This window comes from Cataglyphis hispanica, chromosome 18 (genome assembly GCF_021464435.1).
Source record: "Cataglyphis hispanica isolate Lineage 1 chromosome 18, ULB_Chis1_1.0, whole genome shotgun sequence".
Lineage (NCBI taxonomy): Eukaryota > Metazoa > Arthropoda > Insecta > Hymenoptera > Formicidae > Cataglyphis > Cataglyphis hispanica.
The window spans coordinates 2940349-2967724 of NC_065971.1; the positions used below are offsets into that span (position 1 = coordinate 2940349).

At 31.1% G+C, this 27376-nt stretch overlaps 1 protein-coding gene across 2 annotated transcripts in view; it reads right to left on the reverse strand.

Moving 5' to 3' along the window:
- LOC126856183 (uncharacterized) overlaps nt 1-27376 on the reverse strand; it is a 59540-nt gene that overhangs the window by 22178 nt on the left and 9986 nt on the right. The window lies entirely within an intron of this gene.

The following is a 27376-nucleotide window of genomic DNA, read 5'->3' on the forward strand; positions in this document are numbered from 1 at the left end:
TAAAGTATCGCGCGTGTAAATCAACCTGAGAGGAGGAGGAGGCCTAGGAGAGGCATCCTGCACCAGCGGAGCAACCCAAGGGTGAGTATTATTATTTTATATTAATTATTATAAATCTCGCACATGCATTAATTCGATTCGATCACTGTTTGAATAGTTTAAACAAGAGAAACTCATACTATAAAAGTTTTTATTTAAAAAAAATAGTTTTCTTTTTTAAAATTTATAAAATTATTTCATATTTATATACCTTCTTATTATTACACGCATCGAATATAAAATTCGATGCGTACAATAATAATTTTTTGAAATATTAATTATTTTAAGCGTCGCTATAATTTGGATTTTATATTTGTGTGTTGCAGACAACGTAGCCTCAAGACCAAATCTCCGCTGTTGCGCATCAGTGCCGGTGAGTGATAAATTTTATTTTATTTTGAGGTGACGGATCCGTAGATATTGTAGATGCAAATGTAGATTGTAGATAAATCCGTTGCCTCAAAATGGATGGGCTAGAATAAATGCAATCAAATAACTTTTAATAAACTTTTTAAATATATATTAAAACATATTAGAAACATAATTTAAAATGTAAATTAAAACAAAAAATTGAAAAAAAAAATAAAATATTTTTTTCAATAGAAATTTTATTTAATTTATTTAATGTGGAAGACGCTAATAACTTTATTTCTTATATGAAATATTAATAATTATTGTGATGTTGCGCCAATTTTGTCATAATTGTTCATAGCCCATCCATCTTTATTATCATAGCAATGAAAGCTTAGATAGTTTGTCATGCATCGTTTTAATATAATTTTACTTTAGTCAATCTAATGCCAAGTTATTAATCAAATTTCATCATTGATTGAAATAATAATATTTAATCTTATAATAATATATAATATTTATAATAATATATAATTTATATTAAAATAAATTAATAAAACATTTATGCGTCATATAATTTGAATAATTTGACTAAAAGTCAAATTATTTATATATTAAATTTTGCAATTTATTAAAACAATGCATGACAACTGTCATGTCATAAACGAGCATAAAATTATGCTCGTGTATCCCGGCGACAATAATTAGCCGACAACGGAAGGAATTTTTTTCCTTCATCGACCTCTGTGGGTCGAAGCTACATCTCTGGCTATGTAGCCAGAATGAATATGGCCAGGATCAACGAAAGGTAGGTCCAACTGGCCCAATGGAAGCAGCCTACGGTTATATTAGGGTATTCTATTAGGGCACGCAAGTAAGACACGCGAGTAGGGCACGCGGTTAGGGCACGCATCTATTATAAAATACATATAACTATTATAAAATTAGTTACATACAATATAATAATATGTATAACTAATATGTATTATCTGTTTTTTCAAAATCAATTAAATTAAAATTATACATATATAATATTTGAATTGTCAAATACGCAGCCATGACAGATTTTTATTAATATGAAATACAGCGTAATATTGAAATAATCAATTAACATCTAGGAAAAGAAGCAACAATACTTGCGAGTATCGATTTAACATGTCTTTTTTTAAGAGTGGATTGTCTTATAGAAGAACTGTCTAATTGTATATAGCTCTTGAAATGGACAAACTTAAAATATTATATGTGTATAATACAATTATAAAAAATAAATGTTATTATCGTTTAAATAAATCATACAACAAATTTATCATTATCAGGATAGGTCCCGAGACTAAAGACTCAAGAAATTGATCAAGATGATAATAATATGCACTGCAGTAAATATTCAGCTTCATTCATTTTTGCCGAAAATCGAAGTAAAGGCAAGAAATTAAAAAGAGATTGAATAACGTATCACGTATAAATTATCGTCGGAGATATCTGATGATCTTTCCGATAAATCGCGCATCTTTTAAGTTGAACTTGCAATTGCAAAGCAGAAATTTAATTTAAGATAAAACAAAAAACGGGCTAATGATAGCCGCGGAAGATCATCTACAGTTATTGCAATGAAATGAGACCGAAGTTGTGACCGAAACGTCATAATTAATAAATTTATCTAATAATTATAAAGTTTTTTTTATTTTTTTATTTTCTATTTATCTCGTGCTTGACTCTTATTGGCTCGTTTTATTTGTCTTATTTTATATATTCAAAACCTTATCAATCTCGCTTATTAATTTGAGATAGTACATCAGTAAAAGTATTTTTATCACACATATAATATATTTTTATCGCGTTATTTGTAGATACTTTTGATCAATTACCAAATTATTTTGATCAATTGCCATTAAACATATTTTAAAACATTGCATACGATGAATATTGCAACGCGAGATTATTATTTGTATATTATTCAAAATGATGGCTCGGATAATTATTTGTTTATCGGGGCTTAAAATATCGTAGTTTAATGTAATGTACCTAATATAAATTTATTATCGGACGTTATTAAAATGAGACTTATCAGTGAGGCTCTAATACATTTTTCTATGCTGTTTACCCGATGCAGACACGTGTTGGGCATGCGAGTTTCTGAATGGGGCAAATCGCGAACGGGGTGTTCGCATTCGATATTGTACATTTGCGTCACCACCATCACGGCGCCATGAAACACCCACGAGCCGCAATTCTCCTCCACCGCTATCGGGATGTTCTGTGCATAACGACGATACATCGCGTATCGCAAATAATCGGTCGGTCGAAAATTAACGGCGCAATCGGGGGGACTCGGCCGCTAAATATAGAACCCACGCAATTACGCAGCCTCGTAATCCAATATCAGGTCGATAACATCTTCGAAAAACGTGTTTGCATACGCTGTGACTTGTTAGCCGCGCCAGAGGTAGAACGAGTGATTATTGCCTGACATGAATTGTATATTTGCTCGACGTGATGCGAGCTTTCAAATATTGTTTTAATTGCGAGAGCTGCTGTTTTTTGCATTTTTAGATGAAAAGGGTTCTCTCTTTGTTCATATAAAAAAAATATTTTGCGTTCACAATATACAGAATATATATATCTTTATATTATCCCATTTTTATTCTTTCTGTATAATTGATATAGTTTTTCTCTTAAATCACCGCATCTTAATTCTTTATTTAAATTTTATTTTTAATTATTATGTTTTATTTTTGAATATTATGATTGAGGAAACATTTTTTGGAAATGAGTGCTGAATTTTTAATTCGAGGAGTTTGTAATTTTTTCACATTTTATTAAAAAAATTTACATAAACGGAGATATTTTTATAAATTTTTGTAATAATACTCGTGCGTACAGTATAATATTTGTGCTCATATTAATATACATGTATAAAAATTAATATGAGCACAAATATTATACTGTATGCACGAGTATTATTGATAGTGCTGAAAATGTTTTGATACAAGTACGCTACGACTGTAAACTCATTAATAAATAATTAAGCTATTGCTATTAATAAATTATTATACATTATTATCCATTATTATAACTCCATTATTAGAGTTTGCAAATATGCCAAGCTAAAAGCTAAAGCGCCTATAAAGATATTAATGAGCCGATGCATATACAATACAATGCGAGAGTTAAATAAACTGTTTAGATAAGGGAGCGGTATTCGAAGCAAATTGTTTTAGTAAGAAAAGCGATCAAAGAATTAGCTCGACTTAATTAAATTGCAAGATAGACTTGCGTAATACGAAGAAACGGACGACAGCAAACTTATCCACTCATTAGAATACTCGTATAAATGAATTTTCGTTTAATGAGATTTCGCACAGCCTTTGCTGTTCTATGATTATTTATGTAATGCACGCAATATTTTATGTCAATGCGGATCGCGCCCGCATATCGACGGTACCTTGAAAGAGACAGAAATCACTCAAGGACATCCAGCGAGAACATTGAACTTTATACGATCACATAGGATATCGATTCATTCCAAGGTACGTCTCGTGAATTTGCCGAGGCACGTAAATTGTCCGTTTTACAACCTGTTCTTTGTTTGCGGAACGTGGCGAGACTAATTGAGAACGAGACTCACGTTGTGCACGTGACAAGTTTGTATTTTTGCAATCTATTGTTTCAATTGGATGTTGGATCCAATTTATGGTTCCGACGCATGGATAGATACCAATGTAGTAAACAATGATACCGACTTAATGGCATATATAAAAAAAACTTGTTATTTTAAAATGTTATACGCCTTGCTTTTAATTCCGAAAAGATTAAAATTTGATAGACAAAAATCAAGATATATACAAAATCTCTTTCTTGGATAATAATTTTGTAGAGAAGGCTGAAGAAAATTAAGAAAAATTAACATTATATATATATATATATATATATATATATATATATGTATATACATATACATACAACAATTGTTAATATGTTACGCATGAAATAGGCGTATTATGATTTTAGATTATTCAAAAAAAACAGAAATAAACCGTTTATTAATTAATTGACAATTGACTAATGCATTGAATCATTAACGCGTTCTGCATTTTCTGACGAAATGATTCTCTATTTATTTGTTGTTCGTGGTGGATAATGTACTCCATCGACCATGCGAAAATTTGTTCGCATTCGTGTTGGCAACGCGCCATCGTGGCATGTATGAATGAACACGGTAAACCACGAATATTCCAGGTTTGACAAATTGGCTTATTCTCAGGTGACGCACACTTCTATGTCAAAATGAAAAAATGTATAAAAGTTCTTTTCACAAGAGAGGAACTGATATTTTGATAACTTTGATGCTATAATGCTTGCATATAATGTTTATTTGAGATATTTTAAACGCTGATAAACAGAGTTATTGCAACTCCAGTTATGCTTTTCCTAATTGACAAAAATAAGACAATATAATTCGAAGAAAATAATAAAAACAAAATTATTAAATTCAATATTTTCTTTTTTTTTGTATTTGATTCATATAAAATTGATCGAATATATTATTTATAATGTTTAGAAATATTATATAAACTAGAGATTTTTTCTTTTTCTTTCTTTCATCAGGGCACCATTTACGGCAATGTTTCTGCTAACGATAAATGTCATTTAGCGTTGACACTCTTTTGCTTAAGTGGTAGTAACTCTTTAATGACATTTGGCTACGATAATAAAGCTGATCGTAGAGAGAAATTATGGAAGTATTAGCAAATTATTATAAGAGCCTTACTAATCTTTTCGGTATAACTATAAAATATTTTTATTATTTAAGAGAGATATTTTATCAATAAACATCAAATTTAAAAACACAAAGATTTAAATATTTATTTAAATAACTTTAAAATTATAATTTTAAGTTTAATAAAATTTCTGAAAATATTAAATTTTAATTTATTTTTTTACAATATATAATAATATAATATTCTCAATTTTTACAAATAATTTAACTTAATAATAATAGCAATAATTTTTTAGAAAATTTTTCTTATTTTCTATCATATATACTTAAAAGATCTTTTTTTATAATTCAAAAACTGAAAGTTCTAATTGTATTCTAAATCTGCTTTTTTTTATTGCAAAAAAAAAATAGCTGAGAACAATTGTTAATTTATCAAAATTACCGGAAAAAATATACGATCATTGCTAGATTAAAACTGAATGAATCTTTTGTTTTTCTCAAATTTTAATTTCTGTTATTTTCTTACCAAGATATTTTTGACGTTAAAAAGATTAAAATAGATTACGGCACATATGTTTTCCTCGTAAAAAATAATTGACTTGAAATTTATAAAAAAAAATTATTATAGTGTCAAAGTTGAAATGTCAGATATCCACATTCAATGTACAAATCACTCGATCATTGTTATCCAGTGTGTTTCATCAGAACAAAAAGTTGCACGTTGTGGGTTGTGAAGACAAAATGACGCCCCGCATCGTGGCGCCGTGCGTCTCGTCGCGTCGCGTCTCCGGCCTTGAACCCGTTGCTTTCATAAGCTTCCTCTCTTTCCTTCTTAACCGCTTCCTCGATTTCCCAGAAGGCCACGGTCGCTCTTTTTCACTTCGATTGCCCATTTAATGGAGCATCCGGCGGAATATATCGCTCTGTTCAGTCTCTTCTTAGTAACACTTCTCGAAAAGAATGCGTAGAATATAGCTTATCGTCTATTTTTTTTCTTTCGCCATTATTCAGCTGTAAATTATTACAACGCAGTTTGCATGTTGCGTGAGTTCATGTCACCCAACGGACCCTATCCTAATAGATTCGTCGGAGCTGATAAAATCAAATTCATAATTCATTTACGGAGCTTCGATCGGTGGTGCGTGTATATATAGCTAAAACTTGCTAGACAATGCGATGTCATCTTCATATGTTTGATACAGAAAATGTCCAAAAACCCAGATCTTTCAGTAGTGAATTAGCTGAACAATTTGAAGAATTTTTTTTTTTAGAGAAAATATTGAGATATCAAAAATTATCGAGTAATATTGAAAAAATGACTCCAAAAATTCTGCCATTAAAAGAATATTCAATAATTTTGGAATACTTTATATAATTCAATATTATTTTATATATTCATTGTAATTTTCGATTTCATAAAGCTCTTCAATATCTTTATTAATTATAGACAATAATATAAATTATTTACGTTATTATCAGAATATTAGTGTTGAAATTACAATTAAATATGAAATTAATATTGTATCTAAGAACATTATTATATTCATATAAGTTACATCCATAAAGGTGTAATATATCTGCTCTAAAATGATTTTAATCCGATGGCTATTATATCATCCGTGCCTTCGAAAAGCTTCAAACTCAATTGCGCTCTGCGTTAATGCACCTCGTAGTTGCACGATCGCTCATGGTAGAATATTATTCATGTGTAAGGTTTAATATTATTTCTAACGCGCTATATTTTGATCCAAAAGATATTCAGAAGAAGTGAGATAAAAAACAGAGATACATTCGACACGTTCGATATTCTGCCGTGATTCGTAGAAACAGATGTACAAATATGTCCATATGTTACACTTGACCCTGCACTGGATTGCTTGTTCGCGATTACCACGGTCGCGATCAATTTTTAATCTGCAACAAGTGTATCGATAAACGATTGGCCTTTTAAACTAGCAAGCGCGTATACGAAAGAACATAAAATACACTCTCTCATGCAGGAATTTTAATGACTCATAAAATCTATCTCACACGATTGTAGTTATAGAAATGTTTTTAATGACTTTGTCTTCTCAAAGAAATTTAATCATTATTTTAGTGTTTTAACAATTTTATATTTTTATATTTTATTAATGTACATACTCTAAAGAATTTTCTCGTTTAGTTAAGTAAGAGAGATTGTTGTGAATAGACTATAAAGAAGACATGATTTTATAAGAGTATAAAGTGTTATAGTGAAAGAATTAATTAAAGATGGTAGTCTTGAAAGCTTTTTTAAAATATTGTCTTTTTGATGTATCTATGATGAGCAATAATCGCATTATCCTCCTTACTCGGTGCTACTGTCGCAACAATTTAACTGTCATTCTATTGAAAGTTGCCTCATAATTAATTTTATATGTTGATTTTGTGTCAATCATTGTAAAATGACTATCTCTTAATATATGGGTTATAAATACTAAGATATGACTATATAAATTAATAAAAGAAGAACCACGCTATTCTGCTATTATTTTATTAGTTATCTAGTGACTATCATTAATTGAGTGCTTTTTATGTATTTATGTGAATTAATTATTAGCTATTATAGACTATCAAGAGATTAAGAAATCATGATCAATTTAATTATATAAGTTGTATTAAGCAGTTATAATTTTCTACGATTAAATAAAATTTAATCATAAATATTATTTTATTTAATTATATAAGTGGTATTAAGCGGTTATAATTTTCTACGATTAAATAAAATTCAAACATAAATATCAGAAATGTTAATAATCAATTTTGTTAATTTAATAATAATTAATATATTTACATTAATAGATATATAATAATTACATAAAACGATAAAAATAATAATTACATTCTAATGATTTTAGAACACATACATAAAAATAATTTTCGTTGCAATTTATTTTTTCATTAAGTTTGAATTGACATTAATATAGTTATCTTTCTTTTAATTCTTCATTTAAATATTCTTTTAATCTAGTTAGAAGTTTACGGTAATAAATATAGGAAGCGTTACATATATAAATATCTGGGTGTTTATCTGTGGTTTCGAAATTTATTGATTTTTATTTGCTCTCTATCCACTCTTTGTTCATTGTTCTACAGGTGATAATCAAACAATTTTACATACACAATTTTTCCATATTTTTCGAGAGACGAGCTCACGAGTATCATTTGTGACATGAAAATTATTTAAGTACAAATATTCTTTACGAACACGATTTTATTTTTTCACAAGAAAAATCCTCGCTCTCGATTGTTCAATCACGGAGTAAAATGTTATTCCGGAAAATGATTTCTATTTATTGTTTCGTAGCGACGTATCCGGATACTCTAGGATCGAATGCGAAATGTATTTGCCACACGCTGTGAAGAATTGAAAAGAATACGTTGCAATTTATCCACCCACTTCTTTCCTACGCTATTCTTTTTCTGATCCGTGTCACGAACTCGGAAATTACTTCTTGGGAATCGTTGACATATCGTGGACGATGCGAATGACGTAAAGATGATCCTCCTTCGCATAAATTTCATTACACGTTTGTTTAACGATGGTATATTTATAAGAATGTTTGCGATCGCCGCTGTTGTCCATCAAGAAACGACACGTGGCCAGCAAAATTCTATTTGTGACGGGAATTATTCAAAAAAAGCATGAATTTTTATATCGCATGATGTCTGTACGTAGATATCGGAAATGGTGCGATCCTTTCTGCTGATGATTTGTGGCGTGATAATTTTCGCGACACGTAGCATTTTGAATTCGAATTTATGACACGGTTCAAATATGTCGTAACGAAGGAGAAGACCATAATTTTCAAGTTTGTCAGTTATTATTCAAGAATAATCCGTGGGGACCATGCCATACAATTTCAATTCCTCGATATTGTGAAAAAATTATGCATATTATTTTATGGCATAAATGAGAGGATTTAAACATACAATTTGTATGCAAAGAAAATAGATTGAGATTGTCAGATAAATTGAAGAGTAGCTATTCTCTCTTTCTAGACAAGATTTTAAAAAATTACTATCTGTTTAATTGTATTGATCTTATGCCATATACATCTTTTTATGTTTCGCTTTCTCTATTCTTTAATTAATATGCATTAATTAGAATTTTATATTTGCTTTTATAGTAATGTATTATTTCACATGAAAGCGGAACATTCCTATAGTTTGCTCTTTAAACGCATTATGGTATTGTCAATTAGGTTTGCTGTATAAATGGGTCAAGTGTTACGTGATCGACGAGAACAAACAGATCACTACTTCTGAGAATGCACAGGATGACAGTGGTATATTGACCGTAGAGAGAGATAGAGAATTACTATTTCGACCTACAATTTCAAATTTTTCTTCATACAATTTCTTCTCTTCACCACAAATTATGATTAGTTTGAAATCTTCAAAAGAAAGAAAAAAAAAAAAAGAAAAGCAGTATCGGCATTCAAAAATTTCATATAAATAATTAGTGGCTTTTTTTAGTCTTGCGGTTACATATTGCCCTTTAAAGGTCAACTGGGCCTTTAAGTCAAGCATGCTATCCACACACCTCTTTCCTTTTTTTTCTCTAAGTTATTTTATTATATATAGCCATCTATAGAAATCTCATCAAAATCGTTATTAAATAAGATCATAATTAAACATATACTCTCGATGCAAAATCGTTTGCAATATTAATTTTCATATTAATTGTCTATTACTGATTATATTTTACATCTAATTCAGAATGCAAAAGATGGATATTGAAACATTAAATTCAATTTGAATGTGGTATTGCGAATGTAATGTGTGTGACGTACGAAATTCTGCTATTTTGGAGATACATTGTGCGAATACTGCGTATGACACGCCGTCACCATGAAGCATGTCTCATTGAGCTTTATGTTCACTCCTACGATCAGCTATATAATGAATTTGTTAAATGAAAAGGGAATATTATAATCCCCAGTGTGTATAAACTAAAATAATAGCTCTTGTGATAATCCTTTGCTGTAAAGTTTTTGTTTAATTTTACGCTGTAAGACTCCCCGTTTACATGTTCTATTTATTCTACAATAACGTAACTTTACTATTTTGTTTAGCTACAATTTACTTTTATTGAAAGTTTGCTTTTATTGAAAGTTTACTTTATATGATAAAGTAACAAGATTCTTCTTTTCCATTTAATTTTATTTCCTTGTACTTATATTTAATAAAAGCAGTGTAACAAATATTCGATAGATATAGATTCTTTTGTAATAAAAATAAAGCAAAATAAAAGAGAGAAAAATATTTCGGAAATGCATCAAAAATTTTTTTTCAAAAATTTAGAGTATAAAACAATTAGGCACATGTATTACAGGCAATACTGCATCATCTCAACATACTATAGCTGCTGTATATTTATTTATCGCATATGCATAGCTCTAGATTGTCTCACACATACACGATGATTAGTCGCGCATTAAAAGTCATCTAATTTTAAATGTATTCTAAAAATTGCATTCCAAAATTAAATGGAAGTGAAGCAACAAGTAAAGAATTAGTAGAATCGTGAATATTCCTTTTGGATGTCGTTACATCTGATTATATGTTTTTAGCTTTGAAATATAAATATCGTTTATCACGCTTAACGCTGCCGTCATTCGTGCAATTATTGTCTAAAAGGAAAATAATTTCACATCCGTGTACGATGCTCGCTATTCGCATGTTAAAAATGGCATCATTAACGTAACTTGATATCAGGCGAGGTTAAAGCAAAAGGTTCGAGCAAAATATTGCATGCACCTAACGATCTCCTGTGGATAGCGCTCGCTGAAATATTTTGTGCAAGTTATATTTTTCATATATTCTGAATGGCGCACCGTCGCCATGAAGAAAAATAAATAATAATAAATTAATCAAACCGTAACTGTAGTGAGCTCGTCTTATATCCGGGATATATATTCCTTAATCCTCGTCAAATTCGCGCTCGTTATCAGACAAAAGCTGTCTTTCAAAGATATCAGATTGTCACGTGGGCGATGGAAAATGAATGGAAAGAACAATGATGTCGAGAAGAGCGACGAAATCGTAAGAAGAGATGCAAAAAAAAAGTAGATACGATAAAGCGATTACTTTTCCTTTTCCATGCTCGCCGCATCTATTTTTGACACGTCACGTCGCGCGGAAGTAGTTTCTTATCTTATTTATCTATCTATATTTGTGCGCGAGTGATCCGAGAAATTCAGAGCTATTTCATTCTATTTTATACAGCTCTAAGCCGACGCTGGGGAAATCTGCGTTATCACGAAGAATTTTTCGTTTCTAGCAATCCTCGGGCTATATCGTGACTCGCAAACTAATGGCTAGATTTCGTTCATTAGGATCGTTCTTTTTACCACAGTGTAATCTGGAAGCAGTAGAGAGTTCAAATCAATCCTCACTATTCATCGGAGATTTAATCGCAAATAATTTCAGTTAATTTCCTGGATGGGAAATTCGCTGTCATCTCTGTAGTGATTAATAGCAAAATCTAAAACAATAAATTTTCTTTATAAAGAAATTAGGCAAATTAAATAAGTAAATAATAAAGTGTTACACATGAAAAATTTTTATAATTCATAAAAAGTGAGTTAATCTCTGTTTAAAGTTTTATGTTATCGTATGAAAGATCACATTAAAATATTTTTATCTGTAGTTGATTTTTTAATATCACGGTTTTTCAGAATGATTGAGCTTGATTAATTGCGAGGTATTTAAATACAATTTAAAGATTTAAATAAATGAGATTAATGATACAACGTCGCTTATTAATTCCGATTTATAATTCAATCATCTCACGAGCAGAGTTTTCGAGGAGAGCACTGGTATGACATTATCCTACATCGATCGACGTGGCTAATGACAGAACCTATATAGCAAGTGTATATGTATATTGTCTCTCTCTCTCTCTCTCTCTCAGATAATTACTCACGATTAATTCGCAACTGATCGCATAATTGACATTGGCGGCAATCCGTGGCTTAATTTTCGGGTTTCTGCGAGAGCGTGCCGCAGTAATTATTGCTCCAGCTTATTATTAAATTGTATTGATCAATGTAAATTTAATGTAGCAATTAATTTCTAATTCTACGTGCTATTGTGGTTTTCGATATAACCGAAATTGCGCGACGATACGCAAAATACCTGCATGTACTCATTGTTAGACATAAAATAATTATATGTATCGATTCTTGGAACAACTAATGCATTATAAACTGTGTTTATACATTTTTAATTTGCATTATTTAAACTTTAATGTGTAATTAAAATTCTGTGGAAAATCACGACTGAATAATATTATCACAATTCGATGCAATTTTTTGCGTCGCGACTCTTAATCCGTGACGTTGCAGTGATATCAGTGTTTTTCTTCTTTTTGCATCGTGCTCGAGTATCGGCAGATCTGATCTCGCTCGCTTCGACGGTCTAAAATAGTCCATCGACAATAGTCGTCGATGCCAGCTTAAGGATAGAACAAACAGAATAACGTGTATGTGAATAATGAATAATTGTCTCGCCCACGTTATTCAACCTTCATGCACATAGAAATTTTTATACTTTATTTCGCTCCATCTCGTCGGTTGCCATCGACGCATCGCGTACAATTTTGCTTGCTTGGCTGCGATACGTGATTCCGAAGAGACGTGACTCTCATGTATAAACGCAGATCTACTGATCTACAAATCTCTTTATGAATCCCACGTATTTGCCTTGATTCATGTGTGAATCCGACAAATCAGTCGATGTGACGATGGGATTTTGGAAAACCGTCGGAAGTTTAATATTGATGAAAATTAGCTGGAGTTTGAAGACAAATCAATTGATTTAGCATGGAAAATTCACGTAGTTAATTTCGGGATTTGCGAAAACGCAATTACGCTAAATGAGTATTTGCATGCTTAAATCTTCTTCTTCTTCTTCTTCTTCTTCTTCTTCCTCTTTTTCCAATGATTCGGTAAATAAATTTTATTTAACGCATTTAGAATCGATAAATTGTATTATAAAGTGATTGAGGGAGCTAATATTCCGTAATAAATATTGTTATACATAAATGTCGCAAAATTGCGCAGTAAAATCTCGCGTGAGTTACGCAGATTGCAGTTTATATTTTTGTATCTCGAGCTTGTGTTTCGCGGTAATGGAAATTACCATCTCTCATATTTGTTAAATGCCAAGATAATCAATCAATTGATTTGGTGGATAAAGCTTGCATCGTTTAATTTTTCTAAATTAAAATTTTTTGCAAGATATAAAAACAAGTAATAATTTAAATTTATAGCTTTAATACGGTAATTCAATATTTAATATTTATTTATATTTATTATATATACTGTTCGTGTTATTGTAGAAAAAGATATTTTAAAAAATTGTTATATCATCCACTGTAGTAATATATATATATATATATATATATATATATATATATACAAATGATCTAATAAAAAGGTTTTATAATATATCATATAATATATAATATCGTATTTTCTGTCTATACAAGAGCTTTATCTTCATTATTAATTTCAATACGTTTGCAAGGTATTTTTCCATATTACAATAATTCGTATAAAGTAATACGATGTATTTAAAAGACAAATGCGCATTCAGTATCAAGCTTTTTCACTATTTCAATCGTAAATTTTTATTGTCGTTATCGGTCATCAAATTGTGCGTGAGCATGACATAAAATATTAGTGACATTAGTCACCTACGTTCAGAATAGCAAATTGACTGTTCGGACTAGGTCCCCAAATCACTTTCCTCATCGCTTTTTGCCCTCATATTTCATTCCTTCGTTGATGTCTTATCACGATGCCGATCGAGCATACTTTTTGCGTGGCAAGAGACATTTGCAAAATTTGTGTCAGCATCAAATCTGTACGCAATAAGTCATAGATACATTTTTTTACTCTTTATTTATGGGTATACAGAGTGTCTCGGGTTCACTGCATTAATAGATAATACGCGAATATCAGATAATAGATAGATAATATCAATTGAATTCGAGAGTTATTTAATTCATAGTAATTATATTCATAGTAATTACATTCATAGTAATTACATACGTCATTTACAATTTATCGGTGACATCCTTTCCGATCAATGAATCATTAATCTTTTGCATTTGATATCCGCTCTATTCATGCGTCGGGAGCGGGAATTGTTGAATTTGCATAGGTCAGTTTCATAGACGTTCGAATACAATATGGTGATGCTAATAAGCAGACGGCGCGCACAACTAAGTTGCATTATGTGTTTCGCATGGTAAACATACTGTACGATGTGACTGCAAAATTTATGCTTATTGACAATGGACTGTACATTGTACGAATGTTTGCTTACTGCGAATGTATCGATTTAGGGTCACGGTTGTCGAGGACAAATTACAAGCGCTAAAAATTAAGACATAAAATTGCGGTGTCCAATTGTAAATAGACGAAACTTAAATTTGCTATTTGCGCTGATAAAACTGTTCTGCCAGAAAATGATTAGCCAGAATTATTGAAAAGATTTTCCTAAATTTACCGTTCTTTATTACGACAGCTTTGCGCGAGTCGCATCGTCCTATATTGCATATGTTTTTGTTTTGACTCGAAGAATGAAGATTTATGTCATAAATGGACACATTTCTAATGATAAATTAATTAACTTAATGGCAGGCAACGCAAGCGTTGGAAACTTGTTTAACACGCCCGTGGCCTCACGAGGAGAATTCCCTAGCGATTATTTTCAGATCCTTGACAGCTGTCGCAAATAAGTTTTCACATCGGCCGATAATGAGCTACGTAAATGAGTCGTGTCACTTTGACTTCAACTGCAAGGTGAAATGTAAGTCAATGATTATGGAAGAAACAGTTCACGATGCGACGCTTCACGAAAATGAGATGATATAGTGACTGATTCTTCTGATTGTTATGACGCGTTGCAATTTGTTTACATGTAAGTTAAGGAAAATTATTTTAGAATAATTCTTAACTTATATAAATCATCTCGAGAATTTAAAGTATATTGACCTTAAATAAATTTATCGGATAAAATTTAGAATTTTTAAAACTTTTTGTCTTATTTTTTTTCTACCTGTATTAGTTGCCTCATCTTAGAATGTATTATTAATTCTTAAACATGCATCTCATAATTAAAAGCTTTAAAATCTTAAAAACTATAGTTTAGCAGAATTTTTATTTTTAATTGTCTCTGCCATTATTTTCGAATTTTTTTCCATTTGGAATTTATTTTAAAGAAATTTTTGAACTATTAAAAAATATATTATATCAATATGAAAAATCATTAAATATTTAAAATATTATTATATACTTAAAATACTACAGTATATATACATATATTTTTTAAAATACTATTATAAATATAAAAAATATATTTTTTAGAAATTTAAAAAAAAAATGATAAAATTTTGCAAAGAATGTGATGAAAATTTCGATCAAGTTTAAAATCTGAGATTTATGATATATCAAGGAAAATCTTAAACGGTCAGTGGGACAAGATTTTAAAGAATGATGTTCAGGAATGCAAATTCGCCGGATCTGCCATTCCCGCATGACAACTTCGATGTCGTTTATATGGCGATAAACGTGTTCTGTACATAAACGTTGGTGAAATGTAGTTCAGGGATGAAGCCATACGATATAACGCGTGCTCGAGAGAGAAAGAGAGATAACAACGACGCTGCTCTTGAGATAGGTTCTGTTATTATTGAAATCTATATCGAGCTCCGCGTAAGTACCGCTCGAGCAGCAAGGTCGTGTTTCCAGAGTGCTCGAGATATAAAAAAAAAAATGACATAAGTTATAATTTCAGTCATAGAGGGACATCACACATCTATTTGAGAAAAACTACTCCTAATAAGAAGTAAATAAAAGATAGCATTAAAATATCACATAATGCGTTCTGGTTTACATTGTTGATTTACTCTAATAAAGAAGTCGTGTATGTGTATGTGTGTGTGTGTGTGTGTTTGACACTTGTTTCGAATATGATCATTTTGCTTGCATGTTCTATTTTCGGATCTTGTCGAGAACTTTTACAATTTATTTTGCGTAAAATGCGAGAAATGACAATAATTGTATATAACTTTATATATATAATATAAATTATATATATAATGAGTGAATTATATATATAATTTATATTATATATATATAAAGTTATATACAATTATTGTCATTTCTCGCATTTTACGCAAAATAAATTGTAAAAGTTCTCGACAAGATCCGAAAATAGAACATGCAAGCAAAATGATCATATTCGAAACAAGTGTCAAACACACACACACACACACACACACACACATACACATACACGACTTCTTTATTAGAGTAAATCAACAATGTAAACCAGAACGCATTATGTGATATTTTAATGCTATCTTTTATTTACTTCTTATTAGGAGTAGTTTTTCTCAAATAGATGTGTGATGTCCCTCTATGACTGAAATTATAACTTATGTCATGTCAACTTATGTCATCAGTAAGAGAGTAAATTATAATTGTTTACGCAGAGGACATCATTATTTGATTAAGAATGTTTTAAAAAAAACTATCACAGTAAATTGCAAGTTAGTGGAAGGCAGGAGTAGCAGAAATTGCCATAACCAAAGTGGACGTTAATTAAACTTCAACTGCTAATTAAACTTTCGCCTCGTTCCCGTTGCAATTACTCATTCCTGACCGTTGCATAGGGATAAGAATATTTCATCAAAGCGCACATATGTGGTGTGTTTAGCAAATGCACACGAGAGCTGGATGACCATTCTATTGTCTGTGCGTTACGAAAAGGATTTTCTCGAAAGGGAATTTTCGAGATAAGGGAGAAATAGAGTATAGAGTAGAATTATGTTATTCGTGTTTGCGAAAACGTAAAATTCTCAGAAATATATGTCATATGAGATCACGAAAGTGCTCTGATATATGTGAACATATTGTTCATTAATTTTTTCAACAATTTTAATTGAGAGCTAGATATTTAGCTTTTCTATCTTTCTCCGACAAAAAAAAAGAAAATAAGATTACAATGGACTCATTATGTGTGATTGAGTTCAATTTAAATTCAAATCAATTTAAATTTAGAATTATTAGAAATAAAAAATAAACATTATTAATGACGCAGTGTTTCAAAATTTGTAAAAATATAATTTCTCACAAACAGCAGTTCAATTTATAGCGAAAAATCGAAAATCATTAATAAATAATTCAGAGAAAAAGAAAGAGAGATAATAATGAGTTCTTTCATATTTGATAAATAGCTTTTCTGCTAATAGAGTATAAATTATACTTCTTTCATGCGAAAAAACATCCAACATGTAAATCCTTTTTTGATGTTTTACGGAGTGTAAAAGCGCTATTTCATAATGATGAGGTATTTTTTGTAGGCAGTGCGATATACTTGCTAATCATTGTCCCTACCTTAATCTGACTGTGTTCGCACACCCGAAGCGTAGCTATTAATCTCGAAAATGGAATCCCGGATTAAGGCTGCAAGAACCGCACGATCGCGGTTAAGTACGTCGCTACGCAGAAAACGAGCATGCCTCGCGTGCTTTGACTTTGACAAAACAAAAGGCTTGCGCAGGAGAAATGCAGCTTTACTTTGGGTAAGTTGGATTTAGACCAGCGTCAGCATGCGCACGCCGCAGGATTTGTTTAATTGACCCGGATGTGAAGCAATAAGCACTCTCGAACGATATCGAGACGCTGAAAATGAATCGTCCGTTTCAGAAGTCGTCTTGTTACTTCATCTTGATATAATAAATAGTTAAGTGTGAGAGATATCATTTATGGAAATTTAAATCATCCTACTTTTTTGACATAGATATTATAATTCAATATTTTATAATGTATGTTAAATTAAAAAGAAAAAAAAAAACATTTTTATAATTGCGTTTCAATCGATATCTGAAGGTAAGAATTTAAAGATTAATTGAATGTTAATAATGAAAAGCGACAATGTACTCTATTTTAGATGTCCAAATTTTTATCACGCGTATAATTAGACACATTATGAGTAACCCTTTATACTATGGCGTATGTCGAGTGTCACATTATATTACATCTTTGCACGATGTGTATACATACTGAAAGATCCGATACCTGTCGGACGCGATTCATGACCCAGTAAAAATTCGACGTGGCTTTCCATCGTCCATGGGGATTTGCAATAACTACGATGACGACGTTTGATGCAATAAAGTCGCATTTCGATAGCGCGTTAGCGATGAAACGCAATTTCGTTAGGAAAAGCTCGTAAAACCGGAGAACAGTTTGAGAAACAGTCGCGTTCTTCATCGCCTCAGCGCTTAAGATCCCTTCTTATTTACGCTGAAATTCGTTTCCTCGATAATGAAGTTTCCAACTGGCGTTTACTTTTCACAGGCTTTTCTTCCGCGAGAACTTTTTCGTTGTCTCTCGGCGTTTGAAAGATATCGGTCAAGGTCATTGAACCCGTAAAGTTGCCAAATCCTCGCGACTTTTCTCCAGTGTTGTGATCTTGAAAAGTTTAAACGCTCTTTTTGCGGCTAACAAATTATACTTCGAAGTTTCTGCTCTGGATTTTACGTAATTAATTTTCGCTTCAGAGCTAAAAAGTTGTTGATTGTTTCATCGAGGAAATGAATTTGCGGATGCCCAGTATTATTTTACAAAGATCAATTGGAAGCAATTTGTTTGAAGAAGAGAAAAGATACGTTTAAATTTATACAATGTAAGAGAACACGGAAATGCTTTTAATTATCTCTACTATCGGTTAAAGTAATTTGTACAATTGTATCACTCTTTTTTATTTGTCGTAAGTTCACCGCTTTATTTATGAAATTTCTATTTTTTAATAGCACAATATATATATACATTATATTTCAATGCACAAACATTGTTTACAACAATAAGTACGAGCAGAGAGAAATTCGTTGCCAGACTTTTATATTGCGGGAGGTCAATTTAAAGCTAAGATTCAAGAGTAATGTAGACGCACATTGTCAAAAACTTTGCATCTAGTTTTGCTTGACTCTTTATAGCTGAGCCCGGTTTACACAAGCGAGGTTCTTACACTATTAAAGTGCTCCAATGCCAACAAATTTGCTCCTCCTCTCTGTCAATTAATACAGAAAATTACGGGTTTGAAACAAGACAAGCCGGAGCAAAGTTCGCAATAGCTTTCAGAATGTTCGCAAATGAGGAAATTCCAACAACAGCAGTGAGGTTCAATTATATTCTCTTCTGTTTATATTCGTATATTAGAAAAATCTCATTTAAAAAAAATGAATAATGCCTTTTTGTTTGTAATATATAAATAATATAATATTATATTGGGACTGTAGAGATTTAACAAGAAGAGAGATATCGAAAACTATCGTAACTTTAGGGAGATATCAGAAAAGAGAAAAGACCTTCGGAGATTTACTTATTGAAGAAAGGGATATAACCAACTCATAGTAGGACATCCTGTTCTCCTGTCCTGAGAGAAAAGAGAAAACGAAGGTATAGAGGGCAATGATCTCTTAACTTACGACCTTCGCCTGGTTTTCATCCCTTCATGACAGAAAGACAGGTCGGTTTCCCCTTGTAACCCGTGCCACACTGCCACGTTAAATCAAATTCTGCACTGTTCTGAGTAGAGAAATTGTTGCAGTTTTGAAATCATAAACTCATAAAAGTTTGCCCGTAATAATCTGAATCTAATATACATTCCATTACCCGCAGCTTCATTCGTTAGTTTCTTCGTTATTCTATTTCGCATCATCGAGCGTAATTCTATCCATGTATGTAAAATTTCGCCGCGCCAGTTAGCTCTTCTGTAAACGGACGATTTTATTAAATTTTGCTATCAGAGTTCAAGCGAAAGTTGAGCATGTTTTTAAGCCCGTTATTTATACTATATATGACTTTCTATAATGTTTCAGACACTTGATTCAACAAGCAATTAAGTGTCGCTTTGAGAGTAGCATGTGGTTAAAACTTTGCCAAGACGCTGTCGAGATGAACGTCTTGAAGCGAATATTAGAGGATGCGCGTTTATCGCGAAAGAGACTGTATCTCATCGAGGAGTCGCGCATTCGCGTTTTCCCTTTGACGTTGGTCGTTGCAAAATAAATACAAGAAAACTTGTATTCAATTATCACGCGCTGCGTTTCACGATTTCAAATTGTCGATTCTCACCTGAGATTTTCAATTTGTCAATCTTTATTGCAGACGGTATAAATTAATAAAGAAACTGTCGTCGTGTCATATCGTATCGCGAAGACATACATCAGCGAACGTGACAAGCTCGAGAAATCCGTGTAAATATTTACGAAACACCAGGGATGATGCGGGAGCCATCACCACATAATGCAATATGCAGCGAATGCGAGTACGGTCGATCAAGCCACGCGAATTTTGCGGTTTTGACATACGGCCGGTCGATCGGATCGTGAATGCCAGACGCGTCGCGCTATAATAATCGTTCGGCCGATACGCGATTTAATACGCGATCGCGTTCGTCACACGAATTTTAATCAGTACGACAGCTCGAGTGCTTCGCGGGATACGACACGGCTTGAACGCAGGCGCGACGCCTACGCAGGTAGGTCGACAACCTCCCGTAAGTAGGCAGCCGGGATGTGCCGTGCGACCTATGATAGCAGCTGCAAATACAGGTCATGTTATTCAGGTCAGCGGGCATCGTCCTTGCACACTCCCCTTCCGTTTCATTCGACCTAGCTCTCTGTCTTTCTTCCTTTTTTTTTTCTCCCTTCCTTTGCTTCTACTTGCCTGCCTGCCTGCCTGCCTTACATGTTGCTTTCTAACTTCCCTGGTTTTCCCTCTTAGTGTATTCCCATGATGTTCATAGTTATCTTCATCGAATGCACTGCACGTTTGGCTCCAAGTACTCGTTATACACCGTGTATACACCTGGTCGCATTTCTATTTCCGGAGAAACACGCTGGCTTTTCACGAGATACTGCGCTCTCGGTCTAAAGTTTCACACAATTGCCTGTGTCGAAATCGCTCTTATTATCATAATTAGCACAAATACAAGAGCTGCGTTTGTATTATATGCTCATCTTTAAACGGATTAAATATTCATATAAGATTAAGTCCTGTGTCAATCTCAATGTATTATGTTAAATGAGTTATTATCTTCTGGTATATATAGTTGGAAAATTGAAATACAACTCAAAATTTTTAATCTAAATAAAATTAAAAATCCAAATTTATATATGTATAAAATCTTATTTTATTAACTCTTGTAAATTTATATCATTAGCGAAATTTTTTTAACAAGCAAGTTTTTAAAATAAATAAATAAATTTCTCTTTTTCTTCGAGCTATATAAATGACAATAATATAAAAGTTTAATGATATTTTTTGTGATCTTCGAGGAGCTTGTTTTCACGTAAAAATAGCGTAGAAAAAATTTTTCTACAGACTAAATAATAGAGCTGTCAGTTGCACGAGAAATGCGAGCTTTTTCCTTTGATTTGATTTTTTATTTTAACATAAATAGTCTGTTATAATTTGCTCTTAATTATGACGATTTCTATTATACTTCAACAAAACGTCTTACAGAATACTATGTGGAAACATTTTATAATAATGTAAGATGATAAAGAATGCAAATGACAGACGTCATTTGATTTATCAGATCAAGGCTGCTTTTGATATCGTTTGACAGATTTTGATCGATTCATACATAAAAGCAAACAATTGTATTATTACTTAAAACTTCATAAATCTCGGGCTTTCAATATTTAAATCTTTTTTGCGATATAAGAAAATGAAATAATGTCAAGTCGACGTGCGGACGAATAATTTTGTTATGGTACGAGTTATAATAGTAAAACACTATCGGTTTTACGCAAGAAGAAAATTAAAGATAATAATGGTTTTATTTGCAATAATTACATAAAATAATATTTATATTTTTTGTAACTATATTATTTTTGAAATTGATAATATTGCGTATGCGTACATATTTTAAATATTGCTTAATGATATTTGAACAAGTTATAATTATTTGTTAAATAAGAAGATTATTATTATAGTTCATATTATTATTCAAAGTATTCTTTACTTTTAATGAATTTAGAGAAAGAATACATAATTTAGAATACAGGAAAATTAAGCCTTGATGTGTTCTTTCTCAGTCATTATATAAATATTCTTATGGCATGCAATTATTTCTAAATATTTCGTAATATCAACGGTATAGGAGCATAATCGCGAATATAAACATGTGTTACGTTTGTGAAATGAAACCTTTCACGAAAATGAGAAAACTTTTTTATTAATTTGCATACTTTATGAATGTATATAAAACATGAGTATTCTATGAAATTGCATTCTTTTATCACTAAAAACAGAAAACTATGTTAAACTATGTCATTGCGTTTGAAACTTCTGATCATAAAAGGCGCAGATATGAAATACCTAAGTACATATTCAGATGATAGCGAACTTTATCCCAATATCTAGCGATTGACGACGTTATAAAGTGATAGCTTTTATCGCGCTGTATAAAAGGATATTTACAGGAAAATTTGGCAAAAAAATGAACACCAAAGATAACAATAGCTTGACCCGGGGAACGCATCTCTGAACCGCGTGAAAACTTGTTGGTGATTCGATTTCGGTAATGGCTCGTGTCAGATTTCGACTCTACGAAGTTGACCTACTTTCTATCTGATACGAGATGTGAAAAGCGTTTCCTGCAAAAAAAAGTAAGTCTTTCTTTTCGCAAAAAGACTCCCATCTGTGCCTGCCATTTTCTTCATAGGCTGTTATCAAATCCGTATAAAAAAAAGTTGTTGATTCTAATATCTATATTATTTATAACTGTCATAAATAATCAGAAAAATTGGTATTTAACGAATTCTTTAAATGAATAAATAAATAATATCAGCAAAAAAAAATAAATAATGACACATATGAAAAATTAATTTTTTGCAAAACTTTTAAGAGCAATGAATTCGATCGAGTGATAAAGTGATACTCATATATGAGTATGAATGGAAATGCAATTAATTTGTTCTTGATGCATGTATGTATATCTCATTATTTGGATAAAGCACATATCGCAAGAGAAAAAACTATATAGAAAATTATTTGAGTATTCAAAATAAATAATGGACACGAAGATAACGTTTCTTGCAATTATATAAGATATATTTCGCCATATTTGCTATGAAATAACGGATTATTTAGTATAATATCTTAGCATAAATATATTATCTTTTAGTATAAATAGCAAATAAATTTGTATAAAATATTATAAAAGAATATCTAATTTTCCCTTTCTCGCTCTCTCACGATAAACTTGAACTTGAAATTTCGTAGATCAAGGTATATGAGTTTCCAATGGGAATGATCTATTTGCATCGTTAAGAAGTAATATCAGAATATTTTATAGTAATACTCTATATGTGTATCACTATTTGGATTAGACATTAATAATACATGAAATATCGTTATGTGTACACAGATTTTTTTTTCAAAGTATGTGAAAAAATTTCATAAATAAAATTATAGAGATATTTCTGTATTTTTTTTTTTATCTCATTGAAGACGCAATGCATTTTTAATAAACATTATGCGACCGAGAAACATATAAATTTGTAGATAGAACGGGTTGTATAAAAGACATTGCATAGAACGTAAGTGTATGACGTAAGAGTGTAGGCAGGTAGGTTAACAAGATTTCTTTTCGAAGTCACGGCAGGGGTGTAGCTATAATTACGTGATTAGTCAAACAGGGTACGTACGTAACTTGGCTTGGGCATTTTACTACCATCAATACGTATCAAAGTTAACTAGCTTAGCGGCGCGTCGGACACAGATGTCTTCTGGTCTTCTCGGCCTGATCGAACTGACAATGTCGTCAATTTTGCTGAAGTTACGCGAAACATGCCATTATCATTACCACGCTTTTCAAAGCGTGGCAAACATCATCAAAGACTTACGCATGGCATCAATAGAAAGCTGTAACCTGTTTTATTTTTACATGATGAGATGAACGATATCTAATGATAAATTAAGTTTCCGTTTCATTATGTTGGTTCGGACAGAAGCGTATCTCGCACATCGAAATTAGATCGTAATTTTGATCTCGCTTTTATAAAAGAGCACTATTGCAATTTCTTAACTTTTTAACGCACAGTATCGAAAGGCTGGATGGCATCTTGATATTAAATACATAAAGGCAGCGATGTCTAATCATATTTGTGTCACGAGCGCACCATCTCTCTCTCCGTTTTTGCGGAAAATTTTGCAATATTCTTTTTCGTTAAGTAAACGAACAACATCGTTAATTCTCTTTTCAACTCTGCTCTCTCGAAAACATTGTTTGCATTTAATTAATTTAAATTATTTTCAACATTGCGAATTTCGTGCTTAAACTTGATAAGAAAATTATTAAAAATCATATTTAGATTTTCTAAAAAAAAAGATCTAATCATTATTATGTGTTTAAGGATGATTAAATAAATAATTTAGCTTTAATTGATCAATCATAGCTGACGATGAGATTAATAGTTAAAAAATTAACGTAAAATAAATTTTTTTATGATGTCATTATTATTACTAGCAAAAAGCACTAACAAAGACGAACAGTATTCTTTTTGTTGCATAGTTCACCTAGTTTGATAGTCTCGGGATCGCGATCGTAGTAAAAAAGAACATCCAGGCAAAAAAGTTCTGACAGAAGATATATTAGTGTACTATATATATTTAAATTATTATAGTATATATATATATTTTTTTAAGAGAGAGAGTTGAAAAATATATTAAATCTTTAAAACAAACTGCGCATGCTACATAAAATCGTATATAAATATTTTCTTTATAAGCCGATCGCGTCTGTTCCTTTTAAACTTTTAATAATATATAGTATTATATGTTTAACAAGCTAAATCTAAATTATCATTATTAAAATGTAAAAAATCTTTAAAATAACAAATGTTTAAAAATGGTTAATTGTTGAATAGCAATTAGCTGGTTACTAAGACCTACATGTTAATCATCAAATATTTTTAATAACGTTGAGCGATTATCAAATGTCAAGTATATAGCGCGATCGAAAATAATAAATGAAAATTGCTATTATACTGGTTAAAATCATATCGATATCAGAGTTCATATCAACTCCAATCGCACTACACTGCTTAAAGGTACTTTCGGCACAAGAAATGCTCGCCGCATAAATTGCGCCACGCGTACGTACTCGCTTCGAATCAATGGTTTAGAATTTAGAGGCTTTATATCAGACGATTACAACGTAAATTCGGTGCAATATATCGAGGAAGAGATTGTCGGCTCTATCTTCCTCTCTTTCTATCCACGAGTCATCTAGTATACCGTACACAAGTTTCACTGCTATTCATAGTACACGTGAGATTAGATTCCCGAAGCAATTTAAATTTTGGGTTTGACTCTGTTAATTCCAAGCGAGAACAATCGTGTCACGTCGGCGTGAAAATTCTCTGTCTTGCATTCTCGAGTGGTGCAATTTACGAAACGATCTGGAAATGGGTTGCATTCAAGTTCGCAAAACTATGAAATGTCGTTTTTTTTTCAATGAACCGATTTTCATTGTATCTTCGTTTGTATTTCTGCAACAATATAATTTATTAAGATATTTCCATGTCATGAGAATAACGTAGAAAGTATAACAATGTGAAATAATTTTAAATAGACAAATTCATGTTTATTAATTAAACAAAATAGCCTTATCCATTTATCCATTTATCTCTTTGTTTATAATATCTATCATAAATCATCTTGACGTGCTCGAAGTTGTATTGCGCTAATATTTGAAATGCTTTTATTAATTCACTCAACACCACATTTTCATTTTTGAAATTTCACTTTATATTAATTAAAATATAATTATTATTCGTGTATATGTCTATTTTATGTTATTACTTACTAGATAATATTACATTATTATTTATTACTATCAAACTTATCAAACTTTCCTTCAGTACATTGCATCTTTCAGATTAGAAACATTCTTCCACGAGCGAAAAGCACTTCTTCAATCTTCTCGCGTGGTTATTAATCATTTTCCACCAAGTTTCTCTAACTATAAGCACTATATTAGCGAATATCGCAGCATATCATGTATACACATATGAACGCGATTTATTTCAAAACAAAGTTTATATCACAAACTTTTATTTTTCTAGCCATTTTATTTTTTCGTATGCCACTTTGAAATTTTGTCTTATGATTCTGCCGACGCTTGTGATACTTGAATCATTTTATCGGGAACGTGAAGTACGTATGTGGCTAACCAAGTTAGAAGTGAATTCGTGTTTTACGAGCTTGCGTTTTACCAGTCAGTTGGATTATGCTTCAGTAAACATCGTTAAACTTCAATTTAAACTACTCTTTTGGATTCTAATAATATAGTTCCTTTCTATGAGTAACATTCTGTTGTCCCTGTTTGCTTTATATTGGCTATCTGCTTTATATTAGCTCTTTTTCGTTATATTTAATTTAACTATTTATATAAATTCATTTATTATTAGATTCAGAACTGAAATATATAATATATACGAGTTTACTAAATATTTCTGCTTACGTCATATGTCACATGCCGATAACTTTGCTTTCAAAGGATAACGCATGAAAAATGCGCTTAATATTTTTAAATGCATTTTATACTAACGCACATATGTGTACATTTAATTTTAATATATAAAATCCTTCTACGAATAATTCTTATTCTTCTCTATCTTAACGCACAATGGCTGCATATGTGTACGTCATTTTTCTCAGAGATTTCAAAATATTTTTCAATTTCTTCTATTTTATTTAATAATTATAAGTATATTTTGAATAAATATAACCGCAAAAAAAATAAAAAATTTCTTTTAATTTATCCCTGAAGAGATTAAAGTTTACTTTTTACGATAATCGCGCTTGGCGAGATTTAATTAAGATATCGCTAATCTGTACGAATATGCACCAACGATACCATAGCTATTAACATCGAAATTACATATATATATATATATATATATATATATATATATATATATATTTAATTTAAAAATTCCAAAATTAATTTCAAAATTAAAAAATATTTTAGCACATACATATACAGAATAATCAAATCGATCAAAAACCTCATTAGTCGAGTGGCATATAATGGAAATATCAGCTCCGCTTAAATAAATTCAGATGATGTCAATGAAGGTACGATAACACCGAGAGAAGAGAGACAAATGTCGTAATGCAAGGTCAAATAGCACTGTAGCTCTGA